Source organism: Aegilops tauschii, chromosome 1 (genome assembly GCF_002575655.3).
Source record: "Aegilops tauschii subsp. strangulata cultivar AL8/78 chromosome 1, Aet v6.0, whole genome shotgun sequence".
Lineage (NCBI taxonomy): Eukaryota > Viridiplantae > Streptophyta > Magnoliopsida > Poales > Poaceae > Aegilops > Aegilops tauschii.
Genome location: NC_053035.3, coordinates 305,226,146 through 305,242,060, shown reverse-complemented (window position 1 = coordinate 305,242,060; position 15,915 = coordinate 305,226,146). Strand labels below are relative to the sequence as shown.

At 49.8% G+C, this 15,915-nt stretch overlaps 1 long non-coding RNA gene across 1 annotated transcript; it reads right to left on the bottom strand.

Moving 5' to 3' along the window:
- Positions 1-7,859: 7,859 nt before the first annotated feature.
- LOC141021309 (uncharacterized) lies at positions 7,860-11,301 on the bottom strand. Its single transcript, XR_012182059.1, has 3 exons — positions 10,990-11,301; positions 9,482-9,559; positions 7,860-8,181 (listed from the first exon to the last, which is right to left on the bottom strand). It is a non-coding gene; the product is annotated as an uncharacterized lncRNA (long non-coding RNA).
- Between the last annotated feature and the right edge of the window lie 4,614 nt (positions 11,302-15,915).

The following is a 15,915-nucleotide window of genomic DNA, read 5'->3' as shown; positions in this document are numbered from 1 at the left end:
ACTTGGTAGGCTTTATGTAGAAACTCCCCGGCAATGACGCCGGAAATTCTTCCTGCTACTTCTTGAGCTTGCGTTGATTTTCCCCTTGAAGAGGAAAGGGTGATGCAGCAAAGTAGAGATAAGTATTTCCCTCAGATAAGAACCAAGGTATCAATCCAGTAGGAGGCACAAGCAAGTCCCCAATATATGCACCTGCACAAACTAACAAACACTTGCACACAACGCGAAAAAGGGATTGTCAATCCCTTCACGGTCACGAATAAGAGTGAGATCTAATAGAGATAGGTATAAAAGATAAATAAAAGAGCAAACTAAAGTAAATATGAATAAATTGCAGCAAGGTAATTTTGGGTTTTTTGGTTTATAGATCAGAAAATATATGATGGAAAATAGACCCGGGGGGCATAGGTTTCACTAGAGGCTCCTCTCTTGAATAAAGCATACAGTGGGTAAACCAATTACTGTTGAGCAATTAATAGAAAAGCGCATAATTATTACAATATCTAAGGCAATGATCATGAATATAGGCATCACGTACGTGACAAGTAGACCGACTCCTACCTGCATCTACTACTATTACTCCACACATTGAACGCTATCCAGCATGCATCTAGAGTATTAAGTTCATAAGAATTGAGTAACACCTTAAGCAAGATGACATGATGTAGAGGGATAAACTCAAGCAATATGATATAAACCCAATCTTTTTATCCTTGATGGTAACAATACAATTCGTGCCTCGCTACCCCTACTATGTCACTGGGTGAGGACACCGCAAGATTGAAACTAAAACTAAGCACCTCTTCCATTGCAAGAAAAACCAATCTAGTTGGGCAAACCAAACCGATAGTTCGAAGAGAAATACAAAGATGTCTTAATCAAGCATAAAAGAGTTCAGAGAAGACTCAAATAATATTCATAGATAATCTGATCATAAATCCACAATTCATCGGATCTCAACAAACGGACCGCAAAACAAGATTACATCGAATAGATCTCCAAGAACATCGAGGAGAACATTGTATTGATGATCAAAGAGAGAGCAGAAGCCATCTAGCTACTAGCTATGAACCCTTAAGTTGTGGTAAACTACTCACGCTTCATCGGAAGGGCAGCAAGGTTGATGTAGAGGCCCTCCGTGATTGAATCCCCCTCCGGTGGAGTGTCGGAAAAGGCTCCAAGATGGGATCTCACGAGAACAGAAGTTTGGGGCGGCGGAAAAGTATTTTTTTGGACGCCTCTGATGTTCGGGGAATATTTGAGAATATATAGAGCTGGAATTAGGGTTAGGGGACCCTCGAGGGGCCCACAAGCCAGGGGCGCCCCCCACTGGGGCCCGCCCTAGAGGCTTGTCGCCTCCTCGGGACTCCTCTGGCCCTCTCCCCAAGTCTCCTGGGTGTCTTCTGGTCCAAGAAAAATCATCGTGAGGTTTTATTACATTTGGACTCCGTTTCATATTTCTTTTCTAAAAAAGTCAAAAACAAGGAATAAAACTGAAACTAGCACTGGGCTCTAGGTTCATAAGTTAGTCCCAAAAATAATATAAAATATCATATTAATGCATATAAAACATTCAAAATAGATAATATAATAGCATGGAACAAACCAAAATTCTAGATACATTGGAGACGTATCAGAGAACTCTTCTCCTGCTCGTCGGGCGCCATGGAGAAAATTGTTGAAGGAGGAAATGGGGAGCAGAGGTGTGGTGCGGTTCTTGCTCGGCGTCTGACATCGTTTAAATAGTGGGCGAATGCAAGGAGCCAAACATCGTTGTGTTTAATGCTAGTCGGCTCGCGAACAGACGTGTGGCCGGAGTAGCTTTCTCGACACAAGAGCGCATTTAATGGAGGAAGGCGGGTAGTCTGCAGCCGTTTGAATGTTGCAAGGAGGAGTGTTCAGCCGGGCGTGCTGCGGCCGGCGCCCTCGGTCGGTGCGCCGCTTCAATGGCGGAGGCAGTGTGAGGTTGCGTCCGCTCTGGGTCGGCTTCAAATGTGGAGCAGCCGCTCTACAGCGGCATGAATACGGGTAGCTGGCGTCGGGCGGGAACGCGAGCAGTCAACGAAGAGGAGGGTTTGGGTGGGCCTGGGTGGTCAGAAGCGGTCATGGATGCTGTCCGGATGCCTGCTTAGCCCCCATGTTTATCTTCAGTTTGCGGAAGAAAGTGCGTCCGCACGGCCATGCGGACCGATACAGTCCCGTGTTGAATGGCTTCCACGGTTCAGACGTATGAGGACGGTTTGAGGGTCCGCGTTGGAAAATGCCTTAAGGCCGGACTATGAACTTGTTAAATGTTCAATTGGTGTGTGTTTGGACTAAAAAATGATCAGATTTAACAAAATACAGTATAAGGTTATTTTCTTGTGAACATAACATTAGCCAGCAGATCACGGCCACTAGTTCTCCATCGAATGACTGGAGAGACGGTGCATAAGGAGTACCAGGAACTCGATGAGCACTCATCATAGTACTGCCGCAACCAAGAATTCAACGTCGGCACATAATTGATCATCAATTTTGAGCAAAACACATCATGACGGTTTCTGGTGAAATATCCGATGCAGGACGCCAAGACCCAAGATCAAGCCAGTTACTGTAGTGCGAGTAATGGCGACAGTTCCCGCCCAGACCCGGGGCGGTGACACGTGTTCTCCGATCCGCGCCGGAGAAGGCGGAGACGCGCTCCTCCGGTCCCGTCCAGCGCACCGGCCTACCCTGGCCGCTGCCCCACGCCATGCCATGCCATGCCGTCCCCGCCCGCCCGCCCACCGCACTGATTGGCACCGCACCGCGGGCACTGTTCGGTTCGCGGAGGGATCACCCGCTGCCTCAATCCATGCACCCATCCGCTGCGGCTGTGCCTAGCCAGGCCGGGGCGAATTGATGAGCGGCGCCACGGCGAGGCCCCCACCTCCGTTCTCTTTCTTTCCGGTGCCGCTGGTCGACGGGTGCGCTGCACCAAGAAGATGAATGACTGATCTGTCCTCACTTTCATTTGCCCAACTATCGATGATCCCCCACCCGATTTCCGGTCGATCGGATTCGGAACTTTACTCCTGCGAATCGGCGAGCTCGCGACGTTAGTGCTCCCTCCATGGCTCCGGCCACGGCCCATCCACGTGTTTTTAATGCGTCCTTTATGAGGGTCTCTGTTGCCACGGCACAACGGCAGCAGCAGAGGGGGTATATCTGGGACCTGGGGACATGCCGCCGCGCACCCGGGGCCTCGCGTGTACGGGTCCATGAACCGCGCTCTGTGGCTCCGTGCTCCGTGGCATGATGCATGAACATCCAACATGCATGCACTTTGCACTACCTTGTAAAGAAAAAACACCAATATGCATCAACTGACATGCTGTGTATACTAGGGTCAGTGTATCAGTAATCTGATCTCAAAGCAGGTGCGTTTCTTCAACGCATTATGCACGAGCGCCGATGGGCGAAGGGACTCTTGCGGTGCATCTTCTCAGGCCCCTTCTGTTTCTACCTGCTGCGTCATATTCACTTCTGTCGCTGTCGCTGTCGCTTAAAAGCCAACAGATGGACGTATAATGATGATCAGTAACTAACGATAACATAAGCACTTGCGTAACTAACGTCCCATGCTGTCATGCACGGCCAGTTCCTGCATTGATGTGGATGTGCGTGGTACTACTAAATGTACTGCGATATTGTAGAATTGGCTCTACTATAACTTTTATCGGATCAGTTCATTGGCTTCTAGAACATTTTATCAGACCCATTTATTTGCTTCTAGAACTCGTTCGCATTCGACAACGCCCACTATTAAAATCAGCAAGGTCCAAGCTAGAGGGCGCACGCAGCATCTTGTGACGTCGTCTGCGCTGACGTTCCAAGGCCAGTCCAAGGGTATGTCAAACGGATTCAGCACGAAAGCAACATTTATAAAACGACGGGTTATTGTTGTTATTGTCATCAGCGATCACGTCATGACTCATGAGCAACACCACATCTTCTACTTGCGACAAACTCACGGGGCAAAATTCATTGTTTTGACCCTTTGATCAAACTTTAACATGATTTGACCCCGTTTATAAAATATTTTTAAATCTGGCCTTTTTACTGCCGCCATCCTCCTTGACAGTAGAGTTAGACGGGCTATCGCCATAGCTAACAGCGGTAAGTACGAGTACACGTGACCGGTCGTGATGACATGTCAAATAGGCTACCGCCAATGCCTCCGGCGGTAGCACGTACATATCACCCGCCACGCTAGCTGGCGGTAGCTCCTGCTGTGCAGCTCGCCCGCGTACACAGCTACAAAATAGGGCGTGTTTGGTTACCCGCATGCAGCCCAACCAGGCCCGCGCGGGATCTGCGTGTCCTGTTTGGTTGGCTGGGCTGCATGCGATTCGTGGCCCGCACGAACCTTAAAGCAGGCCTGAGCCTGGCCCGGCGGGCAGTTTCTCGCGAGTCTGGCTCGGCGCGGCCACGCGTGCGAGGAGGTTGCACACCTCGGGCAGCGCGGGAGACGGAGGGGACGTCTCATAACTCCCCTCCCACTCTCCTGTCATCGTCCCGCACTGTTCCCACTGCTAGCCCGCCTCTCTGCCTCACCGCCCCTCCCTCTCCTCTCCTTCGATGGCTCCGCCTCGCCCACCGCCGCGCCGTCCTCTGACCCCCGTCGACCAGCACATCGCCAACATCCAAGAGCGTCGAGTGCCCGGGCTCCAGAACTCGGGCAGGGACCTGGCGTCGGCGCTGCGAGCGTCGTCCCCCATCTGCTGCAGGCCACCATGAGGGTCGGCCGTTCCTGCTCCGCCGCCGTTTTTGGACCTCGTGGTCGTGGGCTCAACGCCTGCGCCGTCCACGGAGCCGCCACTTCTTGGGACCCCATTGGGCAGGGGGGGTTTTCTTGACCCACGTCCAAGGGTTTTCTCCTGTCGGCGCGCCGTCCTCCTTGACCTCCGACGTGGCCATGAGCACAGGGCCGATGCGGCTGGCCGTCGCCAGGGCCGGCTCTTCCTCTGCTCCGCCACCTCTCTCCTTCCCGCCGGGGTTTTCACCCCGGCCTCGGTTCGCTGCGACTGCGCAAGCTCCGGTGAGTCAAAGAATCCCCAATGCTTGCTCGTAGATGTAGATTAGGGGTTTCTTTCTTAGGCATGTGCTAGTACTTAGTGGATTCCATAGGATTAGATAGGATTCGAGTAGGTCCGATTCGATGCGATCCCAATCGAATCGAATCCGACCGATCTGTTCTTGCTTGCTACAGTGTGTGTTCTAGGATAATGTTCTTCTGCTATTGCTTTCCTAGGATCTGTGTTCATGCTAGGATCTGTGTTCATGCTAGAATCCCCAATGCTAGTGTGCTTTGCTAGGATCTGTGTTCATGCTAGGGTCTTGCTAGGATCTGTGTTCATGCAAATGGCATGTTCATGTTCAAGTTAGGATCATGTTCATGTTGCTACATACATGTTCAAGCTAGGGTTTGGGTTGCATGCTCTAGATTGTTATACGTGCATGTAGCAGGACCATTTTAGGATGCTGCCAAATGTGCATGGGTGCACATGGGGGCTATTTTTAGACGTTTCCATGCTTAGGATAGTGCATTGATGAGTGGCAGTTGCAGAAGACCAGATGCCACTGATCAGTGGCATTTTCTCAAGAGCAAGTGCCATTGATAAGTGGCATTTGGCAAAGAGTTCGTGCACTGATCAGTGGCATTTGCTCTTGGGCAAATGTCTCTGATCAGTGCCATTTGTTGTAGTGCTAGTGCAACTGATCAGTGGCATTTGCAGAAGAGCTAAATGCCACTGATCAGTGGTTGTTCATTTTGCAAGCACCTCTAATACTTGTCGTCTTACCTGACAAGATATTGAAGAGTGACTGGGACGTGGCGGGTGGAGGAGCTCAGGTGGTGGTTGGAGCTGAGGGCGCCGAGTATCTCATCCCCACGAACGGGTGGCTCAAGAGGGTGGACCTGCCTGGCAGGGTTGCCTTCATGAGCCTGCCTCGTTCAAGGGGACGATCTCCGAGGACCGGCCACGAGGAGGGGGCCCGGGAGCCGCTGCGCTTCTACTAGCAGATCAAGGACGCCGAAGACCTCGCCATGCTCGTTATCCCTCGCAAGTTCGTGGAGGTGATGAACGACTGGCTGGTCATCAAGTGGCTCCCGTGTGTGGTCAGGCTGTCGGCGAACAAGTGGTGCGAGTTCTGGGTGCAGGTCCAGAACTTCGAGGGGCACATGGTGCTTGGCCGGGGCTGGAACTACTTCTGCCACCGCCACCGGATTGTCCCCGCCGACCTCCTCGTTGTGCGCATCTCAGGACTCGTCCTGAAGATCCAAATCTACAATCATGACTCCTTGATCATGTGCAGGTTTCGTTGCAGCAAGCACACACTACAGGAAACAGGAAATTTGCCGTCTGTGGATCACAGACGGCAAAGATTTTGCCGTCAGGAAGCAGACGGCAAAGATAAGTCGGCAAAGAATACTTCGCCGTCAGCTTTTTATCTGACAGATGGCAAAGAATTCGCCGTTAGCCAAAACTTCCCTTATAAATCACATACGGCAAAGAAAAGTAGTTTTGCCATCAACTAGACTACATCTTTGCCGTCAGCTATTCGCGTCTTTGCCTTCAGCCTCGCATATCACAGACGGCAAAGAATGGGGTCAAATTAAAAAAAACACAGCCGCGTTGCTCCCCCGACCGATGCGGTCAACGCATGCAAGTGCAGTGCCATATCTAATATTTCTGGCCTGTCCGTACCAACTGCCTTTCATTCATCATTAGTGAGTACAAAGTGTAAATAGGACCGCCAGAGAACTAAAGTTAGAGAATAGTCCTTCAAATTTACACAAAGGACCCTAATTTACACAAAGGACCCTAAAACATAAAATGGAAAAGCAATCGGGTCCTTCTTCTTCGCTGGAGTGGCTTGCTCGCCCAAACTTCCAGCCCGACGCCCGCCGCGCCACTCTACCTCCCTGTCCTGCTCGTCCCGCTGCCTCCCGGTCCTGCTCGTCGCGCCGCCTCCCTGTCCTGCTCGTCGCGCCACCGTCTGGACCCACTCAGCCGCGCGCCGCCGTCTGGACCTGCTTAGCCGCGTGACTCCGTCCCAGCCACGCTCGGGAGGCACGCAAGGGAGGTCATGGATGGGCAGTGCTCGCAAGGCGGAGTCCCCGGCTGCTGTCGCGGTGGAGCTCGCGAGGCAGAGCACGCGACCTCGAGGCCGCGGCCGGTGCCCGGGGTGGAGACCGGTGGGGGTGACGGGGTCGGGGCCGCCGGGGGCAACGGGGCGCGAAGACTGCCGAGGGTGACGAGCGCCGGGGTGCGGAGGCCGCCGGGGGTGACCAGGCCGGGGCCGGCGGGCGAGATGATGGCCAGCGTGGCCGGGGCCGGCCGGCGACATGGCGGCTAGCAAGGTGGTGGCGGGCGCCGGCGAGGCCTACGGTGGCGATGGGGAAGGTGGCCGCGGCCGTCGGCGGGCCTACAGTGGCGACGGGGGAGGTGGCCGCGAAGTGGTTGGGTGCGAGGCCATGGCCGGGGGGCGTGCTCGATTTGGATTGAGTGGGAGAGAAACAAGAGGGAGAGAGAGACGTGCGGTGGGGGTGGGGATAAGGGAGAAAGGACGAGGGGCGCGTGGGTGCTGCCCTGGGGGCGCGTGCATCGTGGGTGGGTGGGGTGTGGATGGACTGGTGGGTGCGGATGTGCGTATAAGATGTTGCCAAGTCATCGATCCATGTGATCGATCCGCGTGATGTACTTCCTCTTTGCCGTCTGCGAAAAAATACACACGACAAATAGCTCACTTTGCCGTTGTGACGCCCCCGATTTGACCGTACACTAATCATGCACTCAAACGTGTACGATCAAGATCAGGGACTCACGGGAAGATATCACAACACAACTCTAAAACATAATTAAGTCATACAAGCATCATAATACAAGCCAGGGGCCTCGAGGGCTTGAATACAAGTGCTCGATCATAGACGAGTCAGCAGAAGCAACAATATCTGAGTACAGACATAAGTTAAACAAATTTGCCTTAAGAAGGCTAGCACAAACTGGGATACAGATCGAAAGAGGCGCAGGCCTCCTGCCTGGGATCCTCCTAACTACTCCTGGTCATCGTCAGCGGGCTGCACGTAGTAGTAGGCACCTCCGGTGTAGTAGGAGTCATCGTCGACGGTGGCGTCTGGCTCCTGGGCTCCAGCATCTGGTTGCGACAACCAAGTAGAAAGGAAAGGGGGAAAAGAGGGAGAAAAGCAACCGTGAGTACTCATCCAAAGTACTCGCAAGCAAGGAGCTACACTACATATGCATGGGTATATGTGTAAAGGGCCATATCGGTGGACTGAACTGCAGAATGCCAGAATAAGAGGGGGATAGCTAATCCTGTCGAAGACTACGCTTCTAGCCACCTCCATCTTGCAGCATGAAGAAGAGAGTAGATGGTAAGTTCACCAAGTAGCATCGCATAGCATAATCCTACCCGGTGATCCCCTCCTCGTCGCCCTGTTAGAGAGCGATCGCCGGGTTATATCTGGCACTTGGAAGGGTGTGTTTTATTAAGTATCCGGTTCTAGTTGTCATAAGGTCAAGGTACAACTCCGGGTCGTCCTTTTACCAAGGGACACGGCTATTCGAATAGATAAACTTCCCTGCAGGGGTGCACCACATAACCCAACACGCTCGATCCCATTTGGTCGGACACACTTTTCTGGGTCATGCCCGGCCGCGGAAGATCCACACGTCGCAGCCCTACCTAGGCACAACAGAGAGGTCAGCACGCCGGTCTAAATCCTATGGCGCAGGGGTCTGGGCCCATCGCCCATTGCACACCTGCACCTTGCGAGGGCGGCCGGAAGCAGACCTAGCCTAGCAGGCGTTCCAGTCCAATCCGGCGCGTGCCGCTCCGTCGCTGACGTCACGAAGGCTTCGGCTGATACCACGACGTCGAGTCCCCATAACTGTTCCCGCGTAGTTGGTTAGTGCGTATAGACCAAATGGCCAGACTCAGATCAAATACCAAGATCTCGTTAAGCGTGTTAATTGATGTAACCACGGACACCGACCAGGGCCAGGCCCACCTCTCACCTAGGCGGTCTCAACCTGCCCTGTCGCTCCGCCACAAAGATCCACCCAGAGGGCCGTCGGGACAAAGGTCCTTTCAGCCCCCAATCCGTGAATCACTCGCGGGTGCTCCACGACCCGACCCGACATTAGTCACCACATGTATCATGTATAAAGTATATAGTATATACCCGTGATCACCTCCCGAGTGATCACGGCCCGATAGTATAGCACAGCAGACGGACAAGAATGTTGGGCCACTGATGGAAAACTAGCATCCTATACTAAGCATGTAGGATTGCAGGTAAAGGTAACAACAGTAGTGGCAAAGACAGGCTATGCAGCAGAATAGGATTAACGGAAAGCAGTAACATGCTACACTACTCTAATGCAATAGTATAGAGAAGAATAGGCGATATATGGTGATCAAGGGGGGGGCTTGCCTGGTTGCTCTGGCAAGAAGGAGGGGTCGTCAACAGCGTAGTCGGTCGGGGCACCAGTAGCGGTGTCGGTCTCGTAGTCTACCGGAGAGAAGAGGGGGAAGAAACAGTAAATACGGAGCAAACAAAGTATCACAAAACATAACGAGGCAATACACGGTGCTAGGTATGCCCTAACGCGGTAGGAGGTGATACCGACGAAGTGGGGAAACATCCGGGAAAGTATCCCCGGTGTTTCGCATTTTCGGACAGATGAACCAGAGGGGGAAAGTTGCGTGTTTGCTATGCTAGGGATGTGTGTCGGACGAACGGGCTACGTATCCGGATTTGTCTCGTCGTTCTGAGCAACTTTCATGTAGAAAGTTTTTCGATCCGGGCTACGGTTGAATTCCTATGAATTTCCGAAGTTTTCTGAAAATCTCCGAAAATCTGCTAAGTCTGAGAAGACCTCAGTTTTAAACACCACTTAGCTGTTTTCCGGAGGCTATTGCTATTGATCTGTACCTCCTATGATTTGGTGCCTTATATCAATTGTGAGCAATTTTCTGCGATCTACATGTTAGTATCACTTTTAGCTATATTGGAGTTCATTTGCTTGATCATCAACAGCTCTAAAGTAGCCATGAAAATAAAGCTGTTTTCAGTCTTTCACTTAACAGAACTTAGACTCTTGCCATTTTCATAGCATTTAAACCTCACACCTTTTGAATTTGGTCCAATGAAATGTTTTGAACCTTGACAAGTGTACTACATATCCGTATATTTTTTACCCATGTTAAAAAAGGTTTTTTTTGTTGTTTTGCTGTTGTACATATTGGCATCCAGTGTAGATTTCCACGCGCTACAGTGCACACACCAAACACACAGCACGCACACACTCGCACGGGAGCTCAGCCATGGCTGCTATGCACGTACGGGCACACGGCCACGGAGGCCATGGCCAGGAGGCAGCGGCAGCGCAGCAGTGGCAGCAGCAAGCGGTGGCGCTAGCCAACGGTGGTGCTAGGCGGCAGTAGCTAGAGCAGCAGGCAGCGCAAGCGACAGGAGCAGCAGCAAGCAGGCAATAGCATCGCACAGCAACAGCAGTACAGAGCAGCAGACGAGAGCGGGGCATGCGGGCGTAGCGGGCGCGCGATGGCAAATGCGGTCAGGGCGTGAACGCAGGCAGGGGCCGGCGAGTGGGCAGCGCGGCGCGGGGCACGGCCGGCCAGCAGGGGGGCAGTGAGGGCGTGCGCGGATGCGTGAGGCGAGGTGCAGGGGGATGAGCGAGGCGGCGGCCGGAGCGACGACGGTGGTGGATCTGGGGCTAGAGGGCGCGACACGGCGAGCGGTTGGGCTCGTCGGCCTCCTGGCAGTGCCAGGAGCACACTGGGAACACTGGTTCGGGCAGAGGAGCACGGGGTGCTCGACCCCCGTCGGCCTTGGCGAACGGTGGAGTTCGGTGCTCGCGGACGCCGGTGATATGGCATGAATCCGAGGGGGAAGCAGAGGGGAAAGGAAGAGGGGCTCACAGTGAGCCTGTAGATGAGAAAGGTGGGCTCGGGGAGGGCTCGACGTTGCCGGAATCGATGACGAAGTTCGTTGGGGCCGAGGAAGAAGACGATGTCACAGGGCTTTATGCAGGGGCTCCAAGGTTGACCCCGTCCATGTAGTTCACATAGCCAACGACGTCGCAGCAGCTGGACATGGCCTCAAGCGTCGGAGAGCTTGGTGGCTACGGGATCGATGGGGTGACGACGCTGGAAGCGCTCGGCCTTGCGCGAGAGAGAGCAAAGCGAGATGGGGAAGGGGATCTGGGTGTTAGGGTTTCGGGGAGGGAGAGAGGGGCGTCCGGGGGAACTAGTAGGCGGGGGGGCATGGATGCCCGGCGCGTGTCCACGGCCGGCCATGGCGCCGTGGATGCGTTGCCACGATCCCCCCTGATGAACAGAGGAGGGGGACGGCAGTAAGTGGGCCGGCCTTGTGGCTAAGGCCCAGGGAGAAAGCTGGGGGGCCTTTTTCTTTACTTTGAAATCCTTTTCTATTCTTTTCTCTTTTGTTTTCTTTCTTTTGTGTTTTATATTTACTTTTAGCACTAAACCATTTTTTTGAAAAATGTGTGGCTGGTCCAAAATCAGTAAGCAATATCCCTGACTGCCACAAAAAGTTTAAACCCGAATAAAATAGTTTAGTATTTATAGTTAATAAAAGGCATTTACTTAATCGCTTATGCTACTATTTATTTATTTTTGAGCATTAAAATATTTTATAAAAATGTGGATTCTCCACCAATATTACCAAGGGATCATTTGTCACATCCAGAACATTTTGGTTTTAATATTTGAAGACTTTTGTTGTGTGACTTGACTTCAAATTTGAATTCAAACAGGATTTGAATTATCGCGAGTTTACCAATAGTAATCGTGGTGACGTGCCATCATTAGCAGGGAATTACTGTAGCTTAACTATCCGGGCGTCACAATTCTCCCCCACTACAAGAAATCTCGTCCCGAGATTTAAGAGGGAGAGTAAGGGGGAAGGGATTTGGTTACGAAATTCTAACGAGTCTTCTCGGTCTTGATTGCTCTTCTCGAAGAGGTCGGTCCATTACATTGATGTTTTCATTTCTCTGCTTCAGGTCATCATGATGAAGTCGGCGTCCTTTCTTCAGGAACTCCATTGGACTTACGAAAGGATAAGAGGGGGGAAAACTCTATAAGGCCGGATTCTAAGAAAATTGATCATCGGACGGTTAACTCAGGGGGAGAAGCATAAGTATCTCTTGAATTGAAACTTAAGAAGTTATCGAGAGCAGAGTAAGAAGGTACCATGAGAAGTTTCAAACGGATAGGCAATCGTTCGATGTCTGAAACAACATGCGAAAGGGGTCCATAGCAACAAGATTGAGTATTGCGTCTGTTACCAGAATAGATCACTTGGGACGGTGGCCCGTGAATTACATACGAGGCCATGCGCGAGGAATAACTTTGGGAACAGGGGGTGTACAGGAGAGTCAGGTTTCGATCTTGTGGAACTGTGGCTTATGGGCCCACCATGTGGTTTAAAGTAGAAAGGGGGCTGACATCTTGCACAGTCACGATAGCAAGGCCTGTCAGAGGGTAGCCTGTCAGTTATGTCGGCAACAACATCGATACCAAGGGCGAGGGACGAAGAGAACCATTTTCCTACTCGTTGCAACGAGGCGGACCAATAGGTAAAGTTCTCGTCCATCGGTGGTTACCGGAATGTCATCAACAAAAGTAACAGGGTCTCACTGACAGAGTTGTGCACCGAGGTGTTTACATAAGCAGTGAATTATTACTGCTTAGATTATATAGATCACAAGAAAAGGTCAAACAAACCAATGGAAAGTAAAATCATCAGGTTATACAGAACAATGGAAAGGGAACAATGTGTTTAAACACATATTTCAGGGATATATCCTTCCCAAGGACAAGCAGAGCATCATATCCATGACAGGATAGAAAGTAGAATACCATTTAGGTGAGGGGGGAGGAATCTCATGATATTACCCATACAACGGTGTTAGGATAAATGATAAAGAAAATTTAGCATTGTGCTTCAAATGCTCTTATTGAAAATCGAATTACCACAGTCATGCTTCGAGATAGCATTGACATGGTCTTCAAGCAAAGGTAAGACCTTGGATACAGGAAGGATCCATCAGGAACAACTTGTAGAATAAGTCTTACAATTCCCTCGTGGAAGAAGGGATAACCTTGCTAATAAGGGAACTATAACAGTGGGTCATCCGGCCAGGGATGCTGGGCATGCCATCACCTTACCAGGTCATAAAGACCGGTGTTATAACTCTTGGAAAAATGTTCCAACCATCATATCTGACCGAGATTCAGATCTGATTGGTGTCAGGATACCTCAGACTCAGGATGTCTGAGAAGAAAGGTACAACACAAATTGACGGAATGACATTGTAATATTCTCGGGAAATGAACTATGGAAGCGAGTTCTGAAACAAGAGTCCATCAGTAAACCAAGGAGATGATGAGGAGGTGGCCGATGGACTCAGCGACAATTCATCAAGATTTCCAAAGGATGGATTTCCACAATTATGTGAACAAGTAACATATTGGACATGTCGAAGTATATAACAACGTATGTTTCGAGGAGAACATACTCGAGTGAATCATTGATCGAAACATGCACCTAGAAAATGGACTAAGTAGCACGGTCGATGTTAGAATGGTGAGTCAATAATCAACACATGAAGAAAGAAACTATCGTTCGTAACTTCCAAGCAATAGGGTTACTAGAAGTTTTGAATTCACACATCATAGTTCATTTGTCGGCATTCCGGTTATAAATAACACGGGGACCAAGAAGGAATGATGATGGTGAGAAGTATCACTTGTATTAAGAGTTCTCAAGAGGTGGTGAAATTTCCCACGACATCTTGACATAAAAGGTGGTAATATTCCAAGGTAAAGAAGAACAAATGCTGGATAGCAAGGCACTCATGGTATAACACAAAACACAATCAAGTTTGTGTTGGAGGGAAGACAATAAAGTGGTCAATGATAACACAAATCATCGAGGCAAGGATGGTATTTCTCATCATGAATTAAATTGATATCCTGGAAGAGCTCAGAATGCTGATGATGATCACGACACATGTGTCGAGAGATTTCATGAAGATGTAATCGATCGGCGATGACATCAAGTCAAATGAATGATGAAGCGACAGGTTAATGGAACCAAGGGTACGACACAGACTCCAAACAAAGCTTGTTGTCCAAAGCGAAATGATATGATGAGGAAGATCGATGTAAGCTTAGCTCATCGTCAAAAATTGTGCTCCGGGAAGAAGGACCATGTAGCACAGTTAAAATTTAGCATGATAATGATAGAGCCAAACAGGCTAGGAATGACGTGATCGGGTACAAAATCATATGTAAAGAAGATTACTAAGAGTTGTTGAATCGTAGTGCGGACTCGGTTCAGTTATCGGTGTCTTTGAGTGTTTAATAACTCAGAGCCCGTGAAAAATGGAATCAGTGAGAATGTAGTACTTGATGAAGAGCTCATAAGAAGTTAAGCAGTTCCGTGATAATCTCGAGATACCAAGGGGTAATACTCGATGACAGATCAAAGTAGAGGTTGGACTGGGGTATTGCTCTGCAGAAGACAAGTGTTTTAACTTGTCTGAGAAATTGATTCAAAGGGGAACAATATGGTCAGAACCACATTTGTAAATGATCAAACCACAGATACAAGCACTTATAACGAGGGGGTAACTATTTTGCGAGAAGCTTCCATGATAAGATCTACATCGTGTCCATGGGCATGAACGCAAAGTTCAAGGTCGACTCCCACTTCTTCAATGCATAACCTTTCATTCACTTCTCGCTTTTGATGAAGTTGCAGTGTTGAAAACTTTATCTGGCAAAATACCAGAAGAGTATGACTCATGAAAACTTTCGAGTTCACACATATTATGGAAGGCATAGGTTCAACCCATCGGGGCATCATGGAACATATACCACAAGCTTCAATAGTAAATATCACCAGCTCAAAAGCAGAGCATGGTTGGCCAAACCAAGGAATAGGATTTACCAAAGGCATTATGTATCAGGGAAAGAACTTCCAAAGTGATTGAATATGAAGGACGTTGTCGGATAAAATCCAACAAGGTTCTGATGGTCCATAAAGGATCTGATGTGAGTATCGGCACACAGCCAGAGGAAGAATCAATGCAAAGACCTTGGATTAAAGAAACAACTAAGTAACTTAGAGCTCAATTGCAAAGGAATTATGATTTACAAAGCGAAGGATCAGAAATAGACGCTCTGATCAAGGATGGATAAGTTCAATAGACATAGGGGCACAATCGACGACAATTTGATTGGCGAGAACCAGCTCACGTTTCAAATGACGTCTGAGCCGGAAGGATGAATTCTAGGATCTGATTGAGGATTGCGAGCATTCGCAACAAATTGAATCAACGGACTCAAAATGATAATGACAAGAGATACCAATAAGATTACGAGACTTAAGATTAATCATAATGCAAGTAAGCAAGAATTTCAAGAGCAAAAAGGCTCCTGAGGATTTTTGGAAGATCGAATGGTATTTTGAACACTTGTGTGAAATACTTGAATCAACTGGGAATGAGCGGATACTCGGTAAGTGCGAGAATTATCCGTAGGGGTATTCAGGTGACAAAGAACAGTAAGGCAGTAAGCTCAAAGGATTCTCGGAACAACAGAGAGAATTTTGGGGTATCTTGTAATAACAAGATCAACTGGGAAACATTGTATGAATGGCGAGTATACGTGGTTATCCATAGGAGTTTATCGATGGAAGGGAATGGAAAAAGCGATGAACACAAGTTCTCGGGTTAACCGCGGAGAGTGTCTTCAGGGTCTTCACGTGCAGGAGACGATCATCAGTAATAAGGGGCTCTCCGGGTGAAAGTGATA